A 6,408-nucleotide genomic window follows, 5' to 3' on the forward strand; every position below is an offset into this window, starting at 1 on the left:
CCTCAAATATCACTTTCTTTAACAGATATGACACTAAATTTAGGATAGTCTGCCAGCAAAATGTGTCCCTCACAAATACAGAAAATGACGTTTCAGGGAATCCAGATGTTCGAATTTCACCAGACCAAGCTTATGACAGCTCACGGCCTCGGCGCTCGAAATGGCGTGAAAATATTCGGGGACATCGCACTCAATAGCTTAAGCTAAAATTTATGTCTTTCTGATAGAATTGCCATTAAACTCAGTTCAGTCTAACAGCAAAATTTGTCCCTCAAAATGCAGGAAATATAGCGTTTTAGAGGGTTAAGACAAAAACTTTTCCAGGAGGATTCCCGCTGGACCCACCTTGGATTGCTGCGCCTTCGGCGCGTCATGTTCTAAAAATTTTGTCTGCAAAGTTTGACGAAATTTGCTGCCGCCGCCTCTGCAATTATGTTGAAGGCTGGCTTCTGCAAAGCGCTTTGAGAAAGTTGATTGCCCTGCTGTTGCATAATGAACTACTTTTTTCTTGAGTGGAACTTCGAAGTGACGTTGAATTGCGCCTGCATCTATTCAGTTAATGCAGTATAATCATATGCCATTCTAACAAAGAGCCAGCTTTGTACATGTAGGTGCGATTGAAGCTAGCGAGAGAGAGAGAGAGAGAGAGAGAGAGAGAGAGAGAGAGAGAGAGAGAGAGAGAGAGAGAGAGAGATAAAGAGAGAGGGAATTGATATTACTTGAACATGATGTCAGAAGAGAGGTCCTTCATATAGCTACTGTTCTTGTGTGAACACTTGAAAGCGATAAAGTGAAGAGGAAAACCGGTTTAAGAATGAGAGTGAGGGGGGAGATTGACATAGACAGATGGAGGGAGGGTGAGAGAAAGAGTGGGAGGGTGAAAGATAATGAGACACAGAGTTAGAGAGGTCCCATATTCTAGTCAGGCTCTTAGCCTCACAATCCGATGTCAACACGACTACAATGAAAAAAAAAAAGAATATGGAAATGAAATAGAGACTGAAAAAACCCCATCAAAGGGGCTACATATTAGGCTTGAAACATTTTGAATCTCCTCGAAGTAAGAACTTGTACATATTGATTCGTTTGGTTGCCTCATCATATTGCTTTTAAAGTCTGTATCTAGACTAGAAGCTTTACAGCAATATGGGATAGTGGTGTCAAGTCTGGAAGCATTATGATAGAGAGGACAAACTTATCAACATCATTGTGGGATCTGCATACTTAAGTCGTTCACTGTCCGTGTCCGGTGATGGTCCATACCTTCCTGCTCTGTTTTGTGCGATCAATCTTTTATCACATCACAGTCAGGCCAAAACATGTATGACTTAGGACAATCATAATTTCTGTTAGGGTTTACATGCCACATCAATACATTGAAAGAACAATTTGATAGTTAAGACCAACATACACCCTCGATAGATTCGTTGATTCGTTGTAGAGTATAGCACAATGTAGTTTGAAAACTTCTTGTGTAGGTTGAAATCACGTAAGTCCTGCGTCTAGTACAATGAAGGTAATAGGACCATTAGGCTCCCCGACGCAGTAGCCACATAAAACAGCAAATCAAAGTTTATTAATTTATCACCACCAGTAAACATAATAGAAATATAACTTTATGATGCAATAAACTGGCATTGTAACGAGGAGTGGGCTTTATATAACTGCAATTACACTCAAGTTCCCTTTGATATCACCGGCAAACATGTTTATCGCTCTGGAGTAGGAATGGTCATTTACATCATATCTAAAGTGTATTTTAGAATGCCATAAGAAAACAAGACATTGTCCTTAAAAAAGTAGGAATTTGTGACTTCCATGGCCCACTGCAGTAAGATGAAATCACACTGTGGAGTATCCCTAAACAACAGACACTGATCTCGGCCGATATCTGGTACTCCCCCCCCCCCCCAACAGTCAACCTGCCAAGATGTAACTCTTATAACTTCGGTTGTTATCTAACCCCACCTGTTGGCATGTATATTTCAAAATGTTATATTTGAGTCCTATTCTTTGCTACCATATTTGCTACCACATACGAAATTGTTCAGCCGTGTGTTGATGACTGATGTGAATAACTTTGCCTGACATGTCGACAACTCAGGACATAAATCCCCCTGTAGTTGTTTGCATTAAATATTGTCTTAAGCGCCACCTTTGTGCCACTTAACAATGTGACTTGCACTCTATTCCCAAGGAAAACATCCGGGTAAAAGAAATAAGTCGCCTAAGTGTTCGGAGAATATTTTAGGAAGCTAGCTGTGGATGGGTTGCGATGAGATTTGTAACGTGGTTAGGTGTTGTGATCGTGAAGATCGTTATGCACTTTTTGGCTTCCTGGTGGATGGCGATGGTAAGACAGAAGGTGTTTTATTGTTATGTTGTAAGTAAACTTGTGTGAAGTAGCTTAGGATAGATTGTGATGATTTTTGATGTGCTGGATAGTTCTTATGCTCTGGAAGAAGTTACATTTAGTTTGGACTCCTTAGCGGCTAGTTTAGGAATTGCAGGGACATTGTTGTCAAAAACTGCCGAGGAGCATAACTCGAGAAGGGAATTATGGATTGTCATGATTTTTTAACAGAAGATAGCTTTTGACATTAAGACAAGGTGTGACAAGATTGAGCCCCTAGCATTTGACGTTGGAACTGCAGGAGCAGTTTTGTCAATATATTCCAATGAGGATAACTGAAGAAAGGAAGGACAGATTGGCACCATGTTAAGCATGTAGGTAGCTTAGGCAAAGATGTACACAAGGATATGCATGTATGCTAATGAGAATTTTTTAGCATAATCAATGGCGATATTGTGTGATTCCATTGTAACCACTCCCCTTGGTAACAAATGGTTTAGTCTAACTCTCCCTGTATGTACAAGGTGAATGACCTGTAACGTTATACCAGTCCATCTGGCCAGCATGTGGCCTTGAAACTTCAAGCAGATGTAGAGCACGTTTTATTTCTCAATGGTAAAGGGTTGGATTTTCATTCACATGTTTAAGTTAAGTAAAGTTGAACATTATTACTGTGAGTCATTCTAAAACAGTTCCCTGTTTTCAGTTGTGAAGATAATTTACTGGTTATTGTTGTTTATTATTGTTGTTTATTAAGAAACCTTTTAGCCCTTATGGGCTAATCTTCCAAGGTTCAAACAATCAACATGACTATACACCATACATTTAAAAAAATACAACAATTAACAATCAAAGTATTTACAATAGAGCACAGTGTCTAGAGGTCAAAGGTCTAGATGACAATGTTTGATCAGATCTGATGGCTTGTTTAAAACTGGACAATGTACACAGTGACTTAATGCCAGATGGCAATGAGTTCCAGAGCATAATTGCTCGGTACAGGAAGGTACCTTTTCCACTGTTTGTTTTAGGTTTGGGTAGTCTGAAGTTGTTGGATACAGAAAATCTAGTATTATACATGTGGGATGAATTAACTGGTATGAAGGAATTGTACACATTTTGTGGTTCGTGGCTAGTGAGGATTTTGAAGAACATAATCAGAGTACTTAAAGAGAATCTCTTTTTCACTGTAGGCCAACCAAGCTCAAGATGCATCCACCTAACAGATGTGTCCGATGTACATTTTGATAACAGTCTACATGCTCTATTTTGTACTATCTGCAGTTTTCTCATATTCGAATCTGACATACTGGCTAGCACTGGTGAGCAATATTGTACTACTGATAGCACCAGGGCTTGAAGTACCGGTTTACACACATCATCAGGTATATAACAAGCATATCTTCTAACATAGGCTAAGTTTCCTGAGAGTTTTGTTACAAGACATTTGGTATGACGTAATTGATGTATTAATGTTTAATTAGTTGCACAAATTGTGATTAAGAGAGAAAGGAAGATTGAGAGAATCATAGATAGATTTGCATAATTAATGAAGAATTCCCATAATTCCAGAGATTTTCATAACAAGACTTCAATACGTGTTATATATGTGATCAAGTTCAGGTATAACATTAGGCCACAGCAAGTAAATTCTATGGATGACATCTGCGCTCTCACTAATTTTTGCCTAATGTTTTTCTTGTTTAGGGATTTTTAACACGACGAGGAAATACCAAAATGTGCAAATACGTTGTGATGTAGCCTATTGATTGTCTTTGTAGAAGTGACACTCGGAAGGTAGCCACGAGTTTAGTTGTAGAAGGCTAGTTAGATAACTGTAAAAGTGGCCATGAGTGAAGTTGCCAATTTGATAAGTAATACCGGTACCACACTAGTGTCACTTTTACTACAAAACGAATGCTTTGTTGGCTATGATACCATGTTTTGTCCCTTCATTTCTTGTTACAACGTTTTTACTCTGTGACTGGAAGGTAACCTCCAGCGAGTCTTGTGATCACTTTATGCGTTAAGTGTTCGAACCTATAACTCTATGTTCCGTTTGCCGCAATCGTATGTGGTTTGGTATGTCGTCTGTACTCCGTTGGAAAATGATGCACTTTCTTTTTTTTCGCGGTAGCTGTTTTTATCATGGATGTAATAATTTCAGTTTTCACCCCTACGACGTCCGGTAAAGTGGTTCAGGTCTTCGTTATGATCGCACTTTAAGCCTTGAGGTTATTGAATATCGTCAAGCTTATGTTGTCCTCGTCGGAATATGCCATCTCATTTGGGCTTTGCGTTTCCAGTACTGAGGTTGGTTTGATATAGCATACTGTTAACATTTTGCACGGTTGATAGTCGTATGCATTTTATGGTTAGAACGTGTTTGATTCTTGGGATCTTTTTTTTGCGGTAGCTGTTTTCATTATCGATGTAATAATTTGAGAAATCACCCATATTTCCCTAGTATTGGGAATCTATGGGCGATGGGGTTTGGCAATTACTTATCTCCAAGCAGATATGGAGTTATGTCCACAGCTGTCACGCACTGACCCACTTTTTAAGATGGTGTGCGTGGTTGTTTTCATTTGGAGTCGTTCGATTAAGACGCTGATTTTGCTGTTGATGCGTATACAGGACTGTGTTTTAAATTTGGCAGTGATAGGTATGTTGGCTTTTAAGTAAGTTTTTGGTATAGTTGATGTGATGTGTTCTGTATGCGATATAAACACCAAGTCATACACCACAGAAAGCATCACAACCGACACAAAACATACTTAGGTCACAGAGTATGTTACCTACGGTCACTTGTTCTTGTGTAAGGTTTTGAGAAGGAATAATGGAAGCAAGGGTTGATGGATCGTAATGACTGTACTTATGCAGATAACTTACGTAGTGATGTACATAATTGTATGCTTGTTATGCAAATTAGGAGGTAATTTGCATAATGAAATAGTTATGTATAGAAACCTTCTATTAAAAGCTCTAAATATTTCATGGAGGTATGAGGTCGCCGAACTCTAGTTAGAAAATAATTATATTGGTCAATGGTAAAGGCTGGGCATTTCATCCACATGTTGAAGTTAAGTTTTGTTATTGTTATTAATTATTGATTGGGCCGAATACTCTCTCTTGGCAGCCAGGGGCTGAATTTCAAGGAGCTTACAATAGGCGGGGCTAAATCGCAAGTGTCTGGAGCGAGCTGCCATTCGGCGCCACTCAGGTGACCTCAATACGACAGTAATTGCCCCAGGTGCGGCCAAGGGACTGTAGATTTTTAACCGCTCACACCGCACCATCGCACGTGTGGGGTTCTTTAACGAGCCGAGGGTATGGCTCACCTCCATTTAACGTCCTATCCGATGGACGGCCCTAACCGAAGCTAAGTACTTATTTACACCTGAGTAAAGTTAGGAAAGCCGAGTAAAGTGCCTTTTCCAAGGGCACAAGATCGTTGACTCGCAGCCGGATTCGAACTCAAACACGCAAACACGCTACCGCTGTCCCAGGCGATCTCACAAGTAAAGTTAAGTTGAGAATCATTACTGCGGGACATTCTAAAACAATTCCCTGCTTTCAGTTGTGAAGATGACTTACTGGTAATTGATGTATTAATAAAGTGCATAAATTGTGATTAAGAAAGAAAGGAACATTGACAGAATCATATATAGACTTGCATAATTAAGAATTCCCATAATGCCAGAGTTTTCCATGAGAAGACTTTAATACATGTTATATATGTTAGTTAAGGGCAGGTGTAACATTAGGCCACAGCAAGTAAATTTTGTGGATGACATCAGTGCGCTCACTAATTTTCACCTGGTTTTCTCTTGTTCGTAGATGTTCAACATAACAAGGAAGTACAAAAAAGCCAAAAATGCGCAAAGAAGCTGTGTTGTCGCCTATTGATTGTTCATATACAAGTGACACTTGGGAGGTAGCCATGAGTGCAGTGTTAGAAGACTAGTTTGATAGTTGTAAAAGTGGCCGTGAGTGAAGTTGCCAACTTGATAAGTAGTACAATGTACCACACTAGTGTCACTTTTTCTACAAAA

Source organism: Branchiostoma floridae, chromosome 12 (genome assembly GCF_000003815.2).
Source record: "Branchiostoma floridae strain S238N-H82 chromosome 12, Bfl_VNyyK, whole genome shotgun sequence".
Classification (NCBI taxonomy): Eukaryota; Metazoa; Chordata; class Leptocardii; order Amphioxiformes; family Branchiostomatidae; genus Branchiostoma; species Branchiostoma floridae.